At 36.3% G+C, this 20,513-nt stretch overlaps 1 pseudogene; it reads left to right on the forward strand.

Annotated features, from left to right (window-relative positions):
- Window positions 1–493: 493 nt before the first annotated feature.
- On the forward strand, window positions 494–1,318 carry LOC109376900 (cleavage and polyadenylation specificity factor subunit 5-like; annotated as a pseudogene).
- The last annotated feature ends 19,195 nt before the right edge of the window (window positions 1,319–20,513 follow it).

Here is a 20,513-nt window from a genome sequence, read left to right on the forward strand (position 1 = left end):
AAGGTGTGTTTTAAAGTGTGCCATAAATCATACTCCCTCATGACAACGCTCCCTGCCACACATTGTTTCTGGTATATGGCAATTTCTGTCAAATAAAAACATCACCCACCTTATTCATGGGATCTGGCACCATGGGACTTCTGGCTCTTCCCCAAAGTCAAAATGATTCAGGACATGGAGGCAGATATTACAGTGCAACTAAAGACACTCAAGAAAGAAGACTTTCAGAACTGCTTCAGAAAGTGGCAAGAACAATGGGATAAGTGTGTTCAAAGTGAGGGAGATTAATGGCAATATGTTTTTACTGTAGTAATTGTATTTAAATATTCACAGTGTTGTTTGATCACAGCTCGTATGTGAGCTCTTATGTTCTCATGTTAATGGTGAGCCGCGGCTGCTGAGTGGAACACGGATAACTGCTGCTGGCACCGGAAAAGTCTCCCTGCCTCCCATTTTCCACTCATCGCTAATACTCTAGCTTGCTGATCTGATCATGGAGCCACCTAATCTCTTGCAGACCGGCTGGCCCCAGGGAGTCAACAAGTCTCACAACATGCACATCCAGCAGACCAAGCCCTTCTTCACCTTGGAGCACACCATCTATTTGTACCTTCTTACCAATTACACTTTTGGCACAAAGGTGCCTCTTTATGAGAAGAACAGCTCTGTTGCAGTGATATTTCAGTGTCTGTGGGAGGGATTTGAAAACATTGGAATGAGGAGGACTATAGAAGGGGTTCTGATTGTACATGAGCACCGGTTACCCTAGGTGCTACTGCTATAGCTAGGAACAACTTTCTTAAACTACATGGTGGTGAACTTAACTAGGAGAAGATGAAGCTGAGGGATTAAAATGTTTGCTGATGCATACTGTGTCGTCAAAATGGAGCCTTGCAGGGCCGGCCGAGTGGCTCAGTTGGTTAAGAGCTCACTCAAGAGTGCGAGCTCTGAGTAACAGGGTTGCCAGTTCGATTCCTGGCCCGAGCTGAGCTGCCGCTGAGCTACCAACAGGTGGCATGGTGGCTCAGGAAAAAAAAAAATGGAGCCTTGCAAGACTGGGTCATTGACTACACTGGTAACTGGTGGAGACCAAATTATGAATCTCCTCAGTATGCCCATATTCTTGTACATATTACAAAGCCTAAGGAACCACAAGAAGTTATTTTTGGTTCAACTTCAAGAGAAAGCTTTCTTTGCAGTCCCTAAAAATTATAAGCTGTTAGCTGCACCGTTGTTTAAATTGTATGACAGTGCACCAGGATATATACCCATAATTTCTAATGTCCCTCAGCTTTTGAGCAGTTTTATATACAACTGAATTGCTGCATAGTGGAGAAGTATAAAAAGCCATCTCTGTGAGCAGAGTTCTACACAGTGTAGAATAAACATGGTAGAAAAGTTTTTTTGATTTTATCTCTTTCCTGATCCCTAAATTGCCACTTGCTTTCTATTGTTTTAATAGTAAAGTTTACATGAAGAACTAGATAGTGGTGTAAACAAATGTGATAATGTTTAAGTTGCTTTTGTTCATATTCATGTTTTTGTACAATATTAAAGAAAGTGGACTTCAAAAAAATGTATCTATGAGGTTGGACAATTAAATTTCTGACCTTGTTGTAACAACATTGCTAAACTTTTTTGATATCAGAGGGATTATTCATTATGAATTTGTACCAACTGAATAAACAGTTAACCAAGTTTATTATTTGGAAGTGTTGAAAAGGTTGCATGAAAAAGTTAGATGAAAATGTCCTGAGATTTTCACCAACAATTCATAGCTCTTGCATCATGACAATGTACCAGCTCATACGGAGCTGTCTATGAGGGAATTTTTAGCCAGTAAACAAATAACTGTATTGGAGAACCCTCTGTACTCACCTGATGTGGCCCCCAGTGACTTCTTTCTTTACTCAAAGATAAAGGAAATATTGAAAAGAAGACATTTTGATGATATTCAGGACATCAAGGGTAATATGATGATGGCTCTGATGTCCATTCCAGAAAGAGTTTTAAAATTGCTTCGAAGGGTGGAGTAGGCACTGGTGTCGATGCATAGCTTCCCAAGGGGTGTACTTCGAAGGTGACCACAGTTATATTCAGCAATGCGGTGGGTAGCACTTTTTCTAGGAGGAATTTGCAAACTTAAGTGTCAGACTTCATATGTGAAATAACATGGGAGTGAGGATTGCGACACCAAGATCCAAGAAAGAATGGAAGTCTACTAAATTATCCCAGCATTCAGTATGGCTTTTCTCATCAAAGCGTTTGATGATTCAAAATCAGAGACTGGGAATCTCTGAGTGAATAGAGCTTTTGGCAAAATCATGGGGATGGAAAATAAAAAATAGTGTTTTATTGTTTTAATAGTAAAGTTAACATGAAGAACTAGATAGTGGTGTAAACAAATGTGATAATGTTTAATTTGCTTTTGTTTCTACTCGTATGTTTTTGTACAATATTAAAGAAAGTGGACTTAAGAAAAAATATCTACTAGGTCAGACAATTAAGTTCGCGAACTTAAGATGATGGGCCCTGATAATCACCTCAGGGTCTCAATTCGGATTATAATGGGCAGAAAGAGAGAGGGAGAGAGAGAGAGAGAGAGAGAGAGAGAGAGAGAGAGAGAGCGCTTGATTATTGTGGAATTGGCCCATCCTGAAAGTACTGAGGCCAAGATCAATTTAGTGCAAACTCTATGTGGAATAAGATGACTGTCCATGGCTATCTGCTTTATGGAAGAGGTCCTCTTTGGGGAGGATAATATCTTGGGATTCTTTCATCTATGTTATCTAAAAAACAGCCAAACAACAACAAAAAGAAACTAACCTACTTATACAAAAAGAGAACTGACCAAAAAAGCATGTGCAATAACAGAAAATAGGAACAAATCCATAGTATATACAGATATGGCATGACTTTAAAATACCTATAATGAAACTGCCAAGTAATTAAATTACATGGTTGGGAATTTTAGAAATAATTTAATAATATAAACAAAATCTAATGAACTATCCAGAAATGAAAGCCATAATAATTGAAAATAAAACCTATATGCATAATAAAGGATTAGCCAATTAGAAGATAAGTCAGTAAAAAATATATATATTCTGAAGTGCAAGAAGACAAAATGAAGGAAGCACATAAAAGAGCATAAGAGATATCTGGATCAAATTAGAAAGTTTTAACATATATGTAATCAGAGAATGAGAATGGGTTCGAAGCAACATGCTGAAAGTTCTGAATTGTCTAGAGCCCCAATCTAGAACCCCAGGTGGGGGAAATCTAGGCACATTATAGCAAATTACTGAAAACTAAAAGGCATAGAAAAATAGGAACCTAGCCAAAGAATACGGACATATTATCTTCAAAACATTAAAACAAAGGCAAACAGCTGATTTATTAAGACAAACACATGCAAAGCAGAAAATAAGGAATGATATTATACAGTATTTGGAAAAAAATACCAAATTAAAATTTTACACTTACAAGAAATATTTATTTTCAGGGTTAGGTGCAAAATAATCCAAGATTTTATATCAGAGATGCAAAAGAAATGGAAAATGGTGAAACGATAACCATTTGTGTAAATCTAAATAATTTACCACCTCATAAAACAAAGGAGTAACATTTTATGATATGTAAAAAATATAGAATTGAAATATATGAAACATATATGATAGCATAAATGGTAATAAAAATGTGAGAACCTTCATTATCTGAGAAGTGAAATATACTAAAGATTGAACAGCTAAAAATCTATTAGAGGGGAAAATAGAATTAAAACAAGGAATCCTAATGAAATTTTTTAAAATAAGAGGGAAAAAAACAAAGATTAGGTGTGAAATAAAGCAAATGGTAAGATTCAGCCTAAATTCTAACTCATCAGTAAGTAATAAAGAATACAGTTAATAAAAACTTTTTCAGACAACATTAAAAAATTAAATTGTGTACCACTTATAATATTCACACGAGAAATATAATAATACTTAAAGGTTGACAATAAAGAGTGAGAAATAAAAGACACCATGGAAACACATAAAGAAATATTGTGTTATCTTAAACATCAGACAAATTATACTTAAGGAGCATTATTTTAAAGAAAAAGGGATATTTTAAGATGTCAGTTCACCAGGAATATATAAGAATTTCTATGCATTTTGTAACATAGTTTTAAATATATACAAAAGAAATTTCTAAAACTAAAAAGAGAAATAAACATATCTGAAATCAGTGGGAGAGATTTTACTACTCTCAGTAATCAATAGAACAGCATAAAATATGTAAATATATGGAGAATTTGTAAAGCATAAAAAAACAAAATAGTTTAATTGCCATATGTATAACAATTAAACTCAAAAATTGCAGAGTAAACATTTTTTTAAGTACCCATGAAACACTGATAAAAATTATCCATGTGGTGGGCTATCAAGAAAGTTACAAGGGCTAGCCGAGTGGCGCGATGGTTAAGAACTGGCTTCCGACGCCAGAGGGCCCTGGTTCGGATCCCACATATGAGGGCCAGTGACACTGCCCTTCACAGCTAAGATGCTGAACAACAGCTCAACCTGGAGCTGGGCTACTGTGAGTCACCGGCGACGGCGTAGGCTGCAGCCCCTGTGGCAGTGGGTTGCCATGGGCTACCGTGTGTAGCTGGCAGCCAGCGTGAGCAGCCAGCAGCCGCAGTGAGCGGCCGTCCAGAAGCCGGCGACTGATGTGCCTCGGCAGGGAAGAGCGCAATGATGCTGCCAACTTGGGCGAGTGAAGCAGCGTCCTCCACCACTAGACTGAAGAACAAAACGACAGCAACTTGTCTGTTCCCCTTCCCCCAATTCCCCAGCACTGTTCCCATCCCCCAATTCTCCAATAAAAAACTTAAAAAAAAAGTTACAACACATTTCAAAGTAGTGATAAAATATAGAGTATGTCCTCTGACCACAGAAAAAAATTAAACTTGAAATCAATGGAGAAAAATAAACGCAGAATCCCCATGTATTTGGAAATTAACCAATATACTTTTAAAATCATTCATCAAAAAAATAGTCACAATGGAAATGATGAAATATTTTCAATAAATGGAAAACAATATAATACATACAAAATTGGATGAATTTCTTTGAAGCAGTGCTTAAGGAGAACTGCAGGGTTCAAAATGCATTTTATATATGAAGAAATTATGAAAATCAAAATTGTACATATCTAATGAGTTAGAAAACAAAGTACGAATTATACTTAGAAGAAGGGAGAAAATAATAAAGATAACAATTACTGTAATAGAAAATAAATGTATAACTGAAAAAGCTAACAAATACGAAAATTGATTATTTGAAAAGAGTAATGTAATTCTCAACTTGAACGAAGACTGCTTAAAGAAATAGAGAAACAAACAGAAAAACGTATGCCAGGAATGAATCGGGGACATCATTATTACATCATAAAACTCTTCCAATGTTTGTAATACATTCTATTCATGTCATATGAACTTTTTAAATCACAATTAGCATTACATTTTGACTATTATAGAAATTTTGAAATGGTTGCAAAGTCTTTGACATTCATCCCATTAAGAGGTGCACCTTTTTACCCTTCCCTCTCGAATATGGCTGAGCTTGGCCATACTTTGACCTATAGAACAGGGCAGATGTGATACTGTGTTATTTCCCAAGGGCCCTGCAGCTTCAGTCTTGTTTGATGGGAACAGCCACACTTGGAATCCTAAGCCACTAGGGGGTCAAATACATGGTGATGGGAGGAGAACTGACTTTGGGTGGTGAACACACAATGCAATATATAGATGATGTATTATAGAAATGTACACTTGAAACATATAATTTTACTAACTATTGTCACCCTAATAAATTTTAATAATAATAATAATAATAATGTCTAGTGAATGTGAGTCAGCCATCTTTTTTTTTTTTTTTTTTTAGATTTTTTTTATTGGGGAATTGCGGGGATGGGAGCAGTGCTGGGGATTTGGGGGAAGGGTAACAGACAAGTTGCTGTCATTTTCGTTCTTCAATCTAGTTGTGGAGGACATTGCTTCACTGGCCCAAGTTGGCACCGTCATTGCGCTCTTCCCGGGTGAGGCAGATCAGTCGCTGGCTTCTGGACGGCCACTCACTGCGGCTGCTGGCCGCTCACGCTGGCTGCTGGCTACACACGGTAGCCCATGGCAACCCACTGCATCAGGGGCTGCAGCCTACGCCGTTGCCCGCGACTCATGGCAGCCCAGCTCCAGGTTGAGCTGTTGTTCAGCATCTTAGCTGTGGAGGGCAGTGTCACTGGCCCTCATATGTGGGATCCGAACCGGGGCCCTCTGGCATCCCAAGCGAGTTCTTAACCATCGCGCCACTCGGCCGGCCAGAGTCAGCCATCTTATAAGGAAGACAAACCCAAATAAAAAGGCCATGTGTACTTGTTCTGGCCAATGTCCCAGCTGTACCTAACCTTCAAGCACTAAGCCCATGTCAGGTGTTCATGAAGAAGCCTGTAGGTGACTTCAGCTCTCAACTCAGGAAGTCACCCTCAGCTACACGAGCTATGGCAATTAAGTTCGCAAACTCATCCTAAAAAAAGCGCTATGTACCCCATTGCTGAATATCACTGTGGTCACCTTTGAAGTACTGCCCCTTGAGAAGCTATGCTCTAATGCCAGTGCCTAGTCCACCCCTCAAAGTAATTTTGGAACTCTTTTTCTGGAATGGCCATCAGAGCTGTCGTCATATTACCCTTGATGTCCTGAGTGTCATTAAAAGGCCTTCCTTTCAGTATTTCCTTTATCTTTGGGTAAAGAAAGAAGTCATTGGGCGTCAGATCAGGTGGGTAGGGAGGGTGTTCCAATACAGTTATTTGTTTACTGGCTGAAAACTCCCTCACAGACAGTGCCGTGTGAGCTGGTGCATTGTTGTGATGCAAGAGCTCCTTTGGGACTGTATTTGCACACACCTTTCTCATGCCAAGATTTTCAGTTAAGATTTTCCTAGCTGTCTCTATCAATGTTTACTTGGTCTGTTGTGCTTTTCATAGTCAGGTGATGATTTTGACGCACAATTCAACAAATTTTTGGAATGTTTTTGTCAGTTCTGCTCGTTACTGGCCGTCCTGATTTCTCTCCATCAGTGACACATTCTCTCCCCTCAAAAAAACATTTAATCCATTTGTACACTGCCGTTTTCTTCATGGCATTGATCCCATAAACTTGGACTAACATGTCCCTGATTTCACTTTTACCCTTGCAAAGTTTAACAAGGAATTTAATGTTTGTTGCTCTAATTCAAGCTCATTCTTGTGACAGCACACAAAAGCACACAACAACAATAATGTATGCCAAGATAGCAAGACACCGCCACATGTGAACATGAACACAGCTGTAAGACACTGATGTACCAAGGTTATGGAACCTTACCAAGCTATTTGTGCAGCGCCGCCAATGTAAGTGCATGGTGGCAAGTTCGCAAACGTAATTGTCAGACCTCAGATTCCCTGTGCCCTGTCTAAATTTCTGACACACAGTATTTTAAGCTCAAAAAAGTTGTTCTTTTACCCCAAGTTTTAGGTGGTGTATGATAGTTTATAACAACACCTGGCACCTGAGAAAGGCCCCTTAAATGTTCTCCTGCTTCCATGGTTGCCCTCCTTAGATCATTTCTCCAAATGGAAACCAGAGTAAAATTTTAAAATGGCAAGTCTGATCCCATTTTCACCTTCCTTAAAATCTTTTATTGAATTTCCAACGCTCTTAGTAAAACAGAGTCAAACCTTTGTTGTGGCTTATAGAGCTTTCTGTGGTGGCAGCACTTGCCTAAGCTGAACATTTAGATCAAGTCAGGTCACCCTGTTACATGCTCTTATACAATGCACATTTCTGTCCTTCCACTTCCTATAATTATGATTGTGCATGTATTTGTGAGATTATGTAATTGATGACTTCCCTAATTATGGTATAAAGCCCTTGAGGGCAGAGGCTATGTCCAGTTTTGATGATCATTGTATCCCAGGCTAAAAAAAAAAAAATGTTTAAGATGAGAGGGGGAATGATAGAAAAAATATATATAGATTAAAATTTAAAATGGAGGAGTTCTAAATAAATGCTTGTTTGCATGACTACAGGATCACCTTCTTTGAGATAAAAGGCCTTACACTGACATCTTGAGGGAATTTATGTGAGAAACTTGGGATACAGCCAGATAAATTAATCAGCGAGCAGCTATAATGGAAGGATCAATAAATGAAAAGTAAGGGAAAACACAATTTGCCAAAAATTGGGCAGGAGAGGTCTCAAGATGAAATTCATTATTTCTGAGAAGGGAGATTTTGACAGCTTCTTCAAACTAACAAGATTCCAAAACAAGAATCATTTTAATACTGTCATTTATATGCCTGTCACAATTACAACCATATAAAAAGAAGTACATATAGCATAATGAAATACTTAAACTTGCCAAATGGAATGAGGTAGGCATGTCAATCGAAAACGCTACTTCTTGTGTTGTTGTTGTTTTTTGCTGTATCAATGACCATCTTGGCTTTGAAGGACAAACTATGGAATTTATGGGACTGAAAATAATTTTACTGTTAAGCTTGATTCACTTTTTGTGAATATAGTACTGAATTTTGTCAAGGTATAGGTATAGGCGGTTGTGAGTTTCAAACATGAGGCAGTTTGTTGTTGAGGAATGCTTTCTGATAACATTGAGAACTACCGCCCAATATACGACTGTTTAAAGTTAGTTGAAATGACAATGGAATTAATAAGATAATGTAATATCACTAGCTTAAGACATAGACGTTGTATTTATATTATAAGTTGGATGTTTCTTGATTATGTATATTTTGAAATAATAACAAATAAAAGATAAAGAAAATATGAAAGCAGTATAAAGCACTCTTGCTACTGAAGAACACAGTATTTTATTTTATTTGTTTTTCAAATACAGAGAGTGTACACAGTGTGATAAAATGTCAGTCAGTGTCTCAAGAGAAAAATTCCTACTACATTAGTCCAGCCAGTGGTATTTACCAGCACTTAGCCATCTGCGAGATTCTTGGTAAACACACTTAGGTAGTGTCTGCGGCCATTATCATTTACACAGATGCAGGGTCTTCTCCTGACATCTATTATAGAAATGGTTATTAAATCCCATTGTTAAATTTTTCTTATTTTTACAAAGTTGGACAGGTTCTGAGGACACCACACTGAATTCATCAGAAAGAATATGTGACTGGTAGGACACATCAACAGGCAGTCTCACGTGTCACACTTTATTGCCACTGAATATGCCTGATACCTGTGTTATTTTCTTGCCTATAATTTTCTCTCTGTACTTTTATCACCCAACTTATTTGATTGGTTTGCCAGGGAAATAAGAGTGTGAAACTGATATGTCTGCTGATTTGTTTCTCCTCATTTGAGCAAAATGTAAAAAGTCGCCTATGGAAAGAGCTGTGGTTGTAGACATAGAAAGTTAGAAGGTAACTTGAGACTAGGCAGTTACTGAAGTAGAAAGCAAATGGATATCATTACCATGGTCATGGGGCAGTATAAGGAAATAAAAAACTATGAGTGGTGTTCTAAATTTGAAAGACATGGTGCTGGAGTGCTTTCATTCATAGAAGGAAATGAGTATAATTTCTCCTTTCACTACATTCTCATCCTAGCACAGTGACATTAATATCATTGCAGGTAGCATTTCCATTTTCAGTAACGGTAGTAGAAGCAGCAGCAGCAGTCCTAACAGTAATAATAATAGTAATTGAAGTAGTAACAGTATTAGTATTAGCAGTTTCTATAGCATTGCCAGTAGTTTTCTAGTAGTTGTGGTGGAGTGTTGATGGAGGTAGTGATGGGTATTAATATTGCAGGATTTGAATTCATAGCTGGGAACAGATACTGTACTCAAAAGGTTTCATTGAATAAGGTTTAATGAAGTATTATTTGTAGATCATAGACAGAATAAATGGAACTAACAAGAGCTAATGAAAAGACTAGTAACACTGGACACATTCTTGACCTTGGCGCTAGCAATGAGTTATGCATACTCAGTGACAGTTGTAGCCATAAGTGATAAGCCACCTACAGGAGCTGTGGCCAAGGATAACTGATATCAGCCATTTCATGGAGGCAGCTCAGGTGAGGGGACAAAAATTACCTCCAACGCTCTCTCTTCCTGCCCGATGCCCCACAGTGCAGCCCATGGGCAGCAGCCAATAGGAAGCCAGAGACAAGGGCGTTCTGTGGAGACATTTCACAGAGAGTAACCTCTCAGGGCCTGAACCAGTGCAGAGAAGGACAGGAAATTAATTTGGAGCCGCAAATAGTGAATGACCAGCTTAATAACCACAGCAAAAGCAAAAATGGTTGTACTTGCTTTCATTTATTATGGACCAGACACTGTTCAAAGTTATTTATATGAATTATCTGATGCTACCAAAAATTATTACTCCTAATCTATGAGCATGTAATAACAATTTAATAAAAATGAGATGATCATACTCCCATTTCATGTATTGGGTGGATATAGATGGCCTTGTGAGAATTTAAACAATACTATCACCCTCTATAAGCATTCCAGCCTAAAAACATGAAGTTCCTCATGTTGAAAGGACTGCTTCCCATTAGATGAGTTAAGGATGATGCAAAAAGGAGGCAGACTTGACAAATCTTTTACTTGGATAAGAGGCTGCATAAGAAATCAAGGGCATGGAATAGTACTAAATTGAATGAAAAAGAAAGTAAAAGCTTCTTAGAGATAACTTCAACTATTGCAGGTCTTACAGACTCAAGGTTCTTACTTTCCTGTATTAGAAGAAATGGGCACATACTCCAAACTATTTCTCCATCTGCTGCCTGTGTGATTTCCAACATTGGTAATCTAAAAACAAAGCAGACCATCAGAAGACAAAGGCATAACTAGCAATAGTAGATCAACGCACACAATTTTTGTTGAAAACTGGTGACATCAGTAGCACAGACTGTGATTTTCTTCAGAGTTTATGCATTAAAGATATCTGTAGCCTTGGGAAAGGCATAGCATTCTGCACTTTACTTTTCACCTAAGGATTTATTTTTTTCTCTCGACTTTCTTTATCCTAGTCTCCCTTTGGTTTGAGATGCCAAGGAAATGAATGAACTCTAGTGATCAGCAATGGTAACCTTAAGTGGTACTTGTCAAACATGATTTGGTAGATGAGCAACCAAGAACAAAAGCAGCCAAGTTTAATAGAAAGAACAGTGCACTGGAGGGCAGGTGACCTGGACACCAGATATAACCAGTAGCTAACTTGGGGATTTAAGAATAATCTTTTAATCCTCACCATGCTGTAAGAATTTTTCCTCCAGGCGGTCCCCATCCTTAGAATGACTTGTATTCTAAAAGTTCATTTTGTCAGTGTGCCTTCAAGAGCACAGTCACATTTCCCATAGCAACGCTCTTCTCAAGGAAACTCGCAGTGTCTTGTTCTGTGTATTTCTTCCTGGAGCCACCTAATTGTGTTGTGTGTGTTTTAGGAAGTGCCTAATATTCGGTTATGGCTGATGATGGCAAGCGAGTATCAAGCCAGCTAGAATGTAATCAATTTTAGCAATATACACCCTCTGACAAGCATGTGTGCACACACATACACTCAGGATGGACTGTCTTTTACCAGTTTTGGATAAAGGCAGACTCAGAATTGTCATTAGTAAATTAATGACACACTCTTAGGGACGTTATCAAGTGGCTTTAAGCAGCATAACATATAACCAACATAACCTCCCTGTAGACAAGGTATTGTGAAAAAAAAAAAAGAATTATGCTTACTGAGGATAGCAAGAGAGAAGCTTTATGAAAACATAATACATAAAAGTTGTCTTTTATCCCCCAAGAGCTAAATGCAATGAAAAATATCTAAAATATTTTTTCACAGTGATGCCGATAACCAGGTGATTTAGTACATTTTTAGAGACACTCGGGAAGTCAGAAAATGTAGAGCCAGCTTCGTATAAGTCACAGATCCTTTCCACTTCCTTTCCCAGGAGATTCCCCATCTGTGTACTAGCTTTGATCTTGAGTCACAAACAAAGACTATCTGTTTATTCAGGAGATCAAATGTTACTTTGGGTATAGACCCTGGGGAAATTCAGGAGAGGGACATAAGCTTTGGGAATACATTGATTTTCAAAGTGTTGATCTGAATAATCCATGACATATTTAGTTTCTCTGACTGTTAGAAGATCTACATGAAGGTGGTGAACTCACAGGGTTTTGTTTTCTGAGCATAAATCCCCACTTTCCCTTTGCAGTTGTCTTTTTTATATAAACACAGAAAACACTCTAAGTGAAAAAGTCTGAGTTATTCATCTCCTTGCCACGAATCTTGTAAGTATTCCTAGAGTTTCTTCTGATTCCTCTGTTTTAGATTAAAAACAAAACCGAAAAAACTAGATACACATCCTTAGAGAGTTGCTTATTCTTGCATGCTGTGTTTTGAGCTAATTTCCCTTCACAGGTTCTTAATAGAATGCACATATTTTTCAATAGCCTTTATTATTTTTTAGAGAAGTTTCAGGTTTACAGAACAATTGAGCAGAATGTCTGGAGTTCCCATAATCCCTTGGTCTCCTTCGCATGAAGTTTCTTCTATTATTAACATTTTGCCTTGGTGTGATGCATTTATTGCAATTGATGAACCAATGTTGATACATTATTATTAACTGAAGCCTACAGTTTATATGAGTGTTTACTCTTTGTATTTCTATGAATTTAGACAAATGTATAATGTCATGTGCCCACCACGATAGTATTATGTAGAATAGTTTCACTGCACTAAAAATTCTCTGTGCTCCACTTATTATTCAGACCTCCTCTTCCTCCCTCAAACCCCTAGCAAGAGCTTGCCTTTTTGCTGTCTCTATAGTTTTGCTTTTTTTCAGAATGTCATATAGTTGGAATCATACAGTAGATGGTGACCTTTTCAGACTGGCTTCCTTCACTTAGCAATATGCATTTGTTTTCTCCATATATTTTTGTGTCTTGATAGCTTATTTTCTTTTTATCTCTCAAGAATATTCCGTTGTATGGGTGCACTATGGTTTGTTGAGACCATTCACCTGCATCTCAGTGGCTTCCAATTTGAGGCGATTATGAATAAATATGCTATAAACAACCTGCGTGCTGGTTTTTGCGTAGACTTAAGTTTACAACCCATTGAGTAAATACCTAGGGCCACAGCTAATGGACTATATGGTAAGATTGTATTTAGCTCTGTAAGAAATTGCCAAGCTGCCTTCTGAAGTGTCTGTACTGTTTTGCATTCCCACCAGCATTGCATGCGAGTTCCTATTTTTCCGTCTGCTGGCTGGCATTTGATGGTCTCGCTGTTTGGGATTTTATCAGAAATACTTTTGCAAATTATTTCTCCAAGTCTGTAATTTGTTTTTTCATCCTCTTAAATAGTATCATTTTCAGGACAAAAGTTTTTATTTTAGTAAAGTCCAACTTAATTTTTTTCTCTCATGGATCACTATTATGTATCTAAAAATATTATAACCAAGCACAAGGGCACCTAGATTTTGTCCTATCTTATCCTCTAAATGTTTTATAGTTTGGGATTTGATTAGGTTTACAACCCATTTTAAATTAAATCTTGTGAAAGATGTAAGGTCTGTGTCCAAATTATTTATTTATTGTTTGCATGTGGATGTCCAGTTGTTCCAACACAATTTGTTGAAAAGACTATAATTTCTTTATTGAATTGCCTTTTCTTCTTTGCCAAAGATCAGTTGATTGTATGTTTATAAATTTATTTCTGGGCTCTCAATTTCACCACATTTACCTGTCTGGTTTTTGTTTGTTTGTTTGTTTTTTACCAATGCTGTACCATACAGTCTTGATTATTGTAGATTTATTGTAAGTTTTGAGGTCACATAGTGTCAATCCTCAGACTTTGTTCTTTTTCTTTAATATTATTGTCTATTCTGGGTCTTTCGCCTTTCCATATAAACTTTAGAATCAGTTTATCAGTATCAATAAAATAACACTCTGCAATTTGGATTTGGATTGTGTTGACTTTATGAATCAACTTAGGATAACTGAGATCTTAACAATATTGAGTCTTGCCATGAACGTGGACTATCTTCATTTGTTTAGATCTTTTATATTTTTAATCAGTGTTTTATAGTTTTCCTCATATAGAGCTTTCCTCATATATTTTGTTGGATTTACACCTAAGAAAAGTTTTATTATTATTTCTTTTGGTGCCAATAAAATAGTAATATTGTTCCTTAGTCCTTCAATCTTTATTAGATACACATTTATTTAGTCTTAATAGACTGAAGATTACAAAAGTTTTGCTTGTGTGCTTGTTTATTTACTTATTGTAAATATTTAAAAACTCAGTTTTCTTTCATGTCTTAAACACATTTTTATCAATTCCATATCTCTTCAAATCTTTGTATTTATGATAATTTCTGCATGAAAAGCTGAGTCTACTTATTTGTAACGTGAATGTCCACTTCAACTTTGCCTTGTGACAGTGTGGGATATTAAAGATAGATTCTTTAATAAATTGTATATCTTAGGGAAATCTTAAATATCTAAAACTTTCAAAGATTTTTAATAATATTTACCCTGAGTATAGCCTTTGCTACTATTTGAGACAATGAAATGGGATCCTTATCAAAATGTCTACATGCATAGCATTATGTATAAAATTAAATTATTATTTAGAGATAGAAGAAGCCTAAAAACTGACTGGTATTTAGGTGAATACAACTGAGAACTAGAAATGTGGAGGATTTTTACACACTCACAAATAAAGTTATGCTGTAGAATGTGGTAGAAATCAGTTTTCTTTACTTCTAAACCCATTCTCTTTTCACAACACAGTGGTACCCTCAAATTTTTTATACTTTCTTGTTTCTGTGCTCAGGAAATAATTCAGTATCATGCTAGGCCTCTGGGAAAGTTATCACTGAAAAATAATCACAACACTTTCTATATGACTTTCGGGGTGATTTTTCATCCCCCAGTGACTCTGTTGCAGAGAGTCTGTGATTTACATTTGCACATATAGTTTGAAAATGCAAGAATATAAATTTAGTGTAGAACAAGTAATGAGTAGACACTATACTAATCATACGCTCTTCATTTTGTTGTCTTTGAGATTACAAATGGTTGCTCTTCTTAACACTACCTGACAACATGTTCATGAGGATACTGTCATATTAAACTTGATTTGGAGAGCTTTCATTTATTCTGTCCATTTCCTTAAACTAAATTCATTCATGGGAGTAGCTAATGGATGAAAGTACTCAGAACGAGAACTTAAACCAAAAATATTGAAGTCTTAAACTCTCTCACTGAATAGAGAAGTACCTATTCCATTGAAAAGAGGTCCTGGTTTAATTCGAGATAATTGACACACTAGACTATGCGGTGGATGTCCGTAATATTATTCCATTAGATCTATTGTTAGGAAATTGCACTTTACATATCTGCCTGCACACACATTGCGTACATTGCCAGGTTTTGAGATGACTTCTCTATTTGCCTTTGTGGTAGTTCGTAATGCTGTGCTAATGTCCTACACTGCTTTTTCTGCCCTGCTGTATTTAAAGCTTTATTTGATCAGATTTTGGAAGAAAGCCTTGTGTGAAATCATGTGTGTGTTTCCCAAGTAAAGTACTTTCATTTGTACCTGCATATTTCTAATCTACTTCTTTTTGTATGGCATTGGCAGGCAAACTTCAGATAAAGACACTTTATAGTATATTTGATTACACAGGTAGGCATCACAGTTTAGCACAATATGTTGTAATCAGGACTACTCAGAAAAGCCATTTAGTTCTGATCTTGTCAAATTAAATGTGTATTGACTATATAACTTACCTTCACCCAAAAGAGTTGATCTGAGGTAGTAGTGAGCAAAAGACAACTATTTGTTGCCATTATTTTCTTTTAAGGACTAGATTGGTAGAATCAATTTGAGCTGTCATGGAACTAATCTTTCAATCTATTTTTTTTAAGAATCAATGTAGAGAGGGTGAGTTGTGTGAGTAATACTATCAAAGTATGATGAAATAAGCTTGAAATAAAAACACATAGAAGAAATAGAGATAATGTATAAAAAATAGATGTTTGGAGTAGGGAGAAAAATTTAAGGAATAAAAAGAGAAAAGCAGGACAGTCATTGAGAGGAAAACACCCAAGTCCTTTGCTTATCAGGTGCTGCCACTTAAACAACAGCTGTTCCAACATTTGCCCTTGTAATTATCTGTGTTCTCTGAGGTAGAGCTTATCTCTTTTGAGCCTCATATGGAACTGTTGGGGCACATCTAATCCATGAACTCCACCTCCCTGTAAAGTCATCTGGCTGTGACCACAGGTAGCTTCTGATAGTTGTGCATGAGATTGCCTATGTGGGCTTCAAGTGGGTTCCTCTTTTCTCTATTATTTTTTGGTTGTTTGTTTTTACTTCTTAATAAAGGTAGAAGATTTTAAAAAGTGTTTATTGGGTAACATATTTCTGAAATCATACCAGAAGTTTCTTGGGGGAAAAAGCAAGTGACAATGTACTCAGGGATTTTTCGATTTCAAACTAAATATTTTATTCTATTCAAACCAATATTTCCAAGAGTGTGGTGAAGCAGGCATTCTTACACAATATAAAAAGGTGTGAAAAAGTGTGTAAAGTTTATTAATGGAATTTATCAATATTTATCCAAACTGAAAGTATACCAACCCTCCAATCAAATGACCACATTAAGTTTACTTACAAATTATACTTATAAATATTTGCTGAATATATGTACATGGATACTCACTTTTAATACTTATTATTATTATTATTAAAAGAATTTGACACAACAAAACCATCTATGAAGTGTGTATCAATTAAGTAAATTATAGTACATCATTCTGCTACATTCAGAATAAATGAGGAAGACGTATAAGTGCTGTTGGGAAAAATGTGTAAAATACATTCTGTGAAAAACAAATGCATGGTGTAGTGTGAAAAGTTTGGTCATTTTTATGTAATTATGGTGCATTTCTTTAGGGATGTCTTGATAATACTCAAACCTGAGTTTTAATCAAATATTTCAACTTTCTCTGATATCTTGCCAAGAATTATTATTTATATGATACATTTAATCTCTGTTTTATTTCCATAAATGTCTAAGCAGATGATAGATAGATGATAGATAGATAGATGATAGATAGATAGATGATAGATAAACATACCAGGAGAGATATCAACATTGCAGAGAACCCTGAGCAATGCATAATCTGTACATTGTTCAATCTGTCCCCAGGTTGTAGAGGCAAAGTTGTAGGAATTGGGAAGTAAAATTAGTTTTGTTGGATGTCAAACCCTAGTGTCAGGTATATATCTTATTCCAATTGAGCACATTTAATGTTTGTTAATCAGTGGTAAAATCTTCTACAAAACTATTTTTCCTTATTTTCCTAGAAAGCTTTCCTTATTATTAGAAATCAAAATAGTCAATTATCTTTTGTAATAAAATCAATATTATTTTGAGAGGAGTAGGTATAAAGACTAAGATAGCCCATATGGGTCCCAAATATATGTCATACCTCTAGATAGTAAAATTATAATTACATATAGCATTTTTATCTGAAATTATATTTATCAATATAAAAGTTTCATCTTCACTCTTAGACAGGAAGATTCCCTAGGGCAGAACGTAAGTCTCTTCTTTGCAGCTATTATATCAATTTGAACACTACTGAATCTCAATAAATGTTTGGAGAAAGACTATTTTGATGAGTGAAAATAATGCCCTATGCAACTGAAGGGCAGATATCTCTCAGAATAATCAACTATTAGTTTGTGTTTTAGAAATTTTTCCCCAATATAAATATGCCACAAGTCTATTTGTTCAAAGATTTAAATTAAATTGTGTCGATTGTGCTGTTGAAAAATTCTCAATTTATTCTATTGACTATGTTCCCTCATCACAGGTGACTCTTTCCAAATTTGATTCTTTGGAGTCACCTCGGCCCTGTTGAACTTAAATATCTTCCATTTTCATTTTTTTCCTGAAAGCCTCTGTTGCCCTGATTCTAAGAGTATGCAGTCACGTCACAGCCTGTAGGGGAACCTCCGTATGATTTCCGTCCTTAGTTCTATCCACACATCCGCATACTCTATTTACATGGAGGTCAATGGTATTCTGCTTTCTTTGGCAGAGATGTGTATTCTCTGTTTATATGGAAACTTCCATGGATCCTACCATAAGTTCCCTCAGCTCCCACCTAGGAGAGAGAGGACTACATCCCTGGCAAGTAATAATGTTCCATGAAACATGCTGTTCTTTCTCCAAAGTCAGCCTCTCAGCGGTAAGCAATTTTTGTGAGAAGAAGTGGGACAATTTTAGAAGCTGCATAAACTACTTCAGGTGACAAGGGGACCATTTGGTGCACTGAAGTAGTAATTTGCTAGTGGCCTAAAAGAATTAATGAAGCTTTCAAAGGCATATGACAGGCTTGGAAAAATTATGTACCAAAAAATTGTTTTAATATAAATGAAAACATCAACTGAAAAAGATATATGGTTTGTTCAGAGGATGCAAATTAAAAAGAAATTCCAATGGTTAAGAAGAAACTTGGGAAGCAATGAAAGCACAAAAAACAAATTTACATAGATAAGCAGAATTGGTATATAAATTATATAATATAAATGCATGTAGTGCTATACATATTAAATCCACATTAATTCATTGGCATATGTGAGGAAATAAGAGTGTGGCATAAATCATTTAAATTTAATATAAAGTTTCAATTAAATTTACATTACAAATGTCAGAAATCATCATGGCAAACTGTCATTTTTAATACTATATAGACTTTCTAGCTATATGTAATAGAGCTAAATTATGGCATATAGAATTACATATGTGACATGATAGTTTTCCTAACTAAATGAATTCATCTAATCAGTAGTCAAGTTAATATTTGAAAGTTGTCAAAATGCATAAAAAGTGATATGCTGTATATTAAAAGGATTATGCCTGTTTCACTTAAAAAGGGAGAGTTTTTCTACATACAGTGGTTTCTTGCAATATAGATTTGCTTCTTCACTCTTCTCCCAGATCTGTGCTTGCCAGTATGATGTGCATGGACAAAATCCACAGCCTCCTTTACTTTTTTCATTCAGCAAAGGAGGAAGGGAAGGGAAGGTCAAGGTATTTAACCTTGTGTACCCTCCCTGTGCGGTAGGCTCTATGCATGAAGGAAGGTGACCCTTTCTATTCAGGGAAGCCTCCCAGCAGGGGTGCTGCCCTCTCCTCAAAAGGAACTCTCCCCACACAGCCCCCTTTCTTTTGGGTTCTGATAAACACGTGCCCCCTTGCCCAACCTCTTCAGAGTAGACACAGTAACTGCATCAAATTTCGCCAGACCCCAAGCACACGATTCTCTTTTGTGGTATACTTACATCTTGCTTGTACTTAAAAAAAAAGTTTAACTTATCGCTCTCTCCTAAATAATAACTCTTTCCTGCCGGGACTCTAACTGACTCAAGTTATGTTACTAAGAACCCTAGTAGTAGAAGGATTTATAGTGGAGGTAATGAAGACCTCATAGAGAAAACAGTCAGAAAAACCAAGAGTAACCAGTGAACACTTTAATAAGCTTCATGTTAGATTTGCTAAGTGAATGAAAAGGCAGCACACTAAAAGGAATATTAATGAATTCTCCCTAAAGGTCTTCAATGAGAAATCATAGACTTTACGTTATTTTGCATTTACACTCTAATACATAGAAACAAGTCTGTAGTCCTTTCTCACTTTATTACTTCTTCTACCCTCCACTTAGTTATTTTTATGGCTTTTACTTCTCTGCTGAGATCCCCTTTATAGCCATTAACTATGGCGATGCTTAACATTTTATTCAGTTTAGATATAGCAGCCACTTTAAAATATTGATACGTGTCTGCTAATTCTTGGTAGTCTTCCTTGATGACATGTTCCCATAGAATGACTCATGTTCTTTTTTTTTTTTTAATTCAGGTCTTTTAAATTTGGGTTTCATTCTCAATTTTGGAAATAAGATTATGTAGAGACTCTGAAAATCTTTTGTTCCCCTGAAAAGTATTTATTTTTCTGTAGAAAGTTACTGTGGCTAGACTCAAACTACAAACTCTGTGCCCCTCAGATGGGCAGGAGCTCAGTGTCTGTGATTGTAGCCTTAGCGAGGCTGCTGTCATCCTCCTGTGAAGGTTGGCTGTAGGGGTCAGCGGGGATTTACATGACACATCGCGTGTACGGGGAGGCTCATTAAATATCTTGTTTCGGTGTCCTGTTGCTGCTGAAACAGATTACCATGAATTTTAGTGGCTTAAAACAATACAAACTTATTTTGCAGCTCTGTAGGTCAGAAGTCTGACAAGGATATCACTTGGTAAAATCAAAATGCTGTCAGGGCTGAGTGGCTTTCCAGAGACTTTAAAGGAGGGATCTATTTTCTTGCCTTTTCCGGCTTCTGGAGGATTTTTCATTTTATATATATATATAT

Source organism: Hipposideros armiger, unplaced genomic scaffold (assembly GCF_001890085.2).
Source record: "Hipposideros armiger isolate ML-2016 unplaced genomic scaffold, ASM189008v1 scaffold_1232, whole genome shotgun sequence".
In the NCBI taxonomy this organism is placed as follows: Eukaryota; Metazoa; Chordata; class Mammalia; order Chiroptera; family Hipposideridae; genus Hipposideros; species Hipposideros armiger.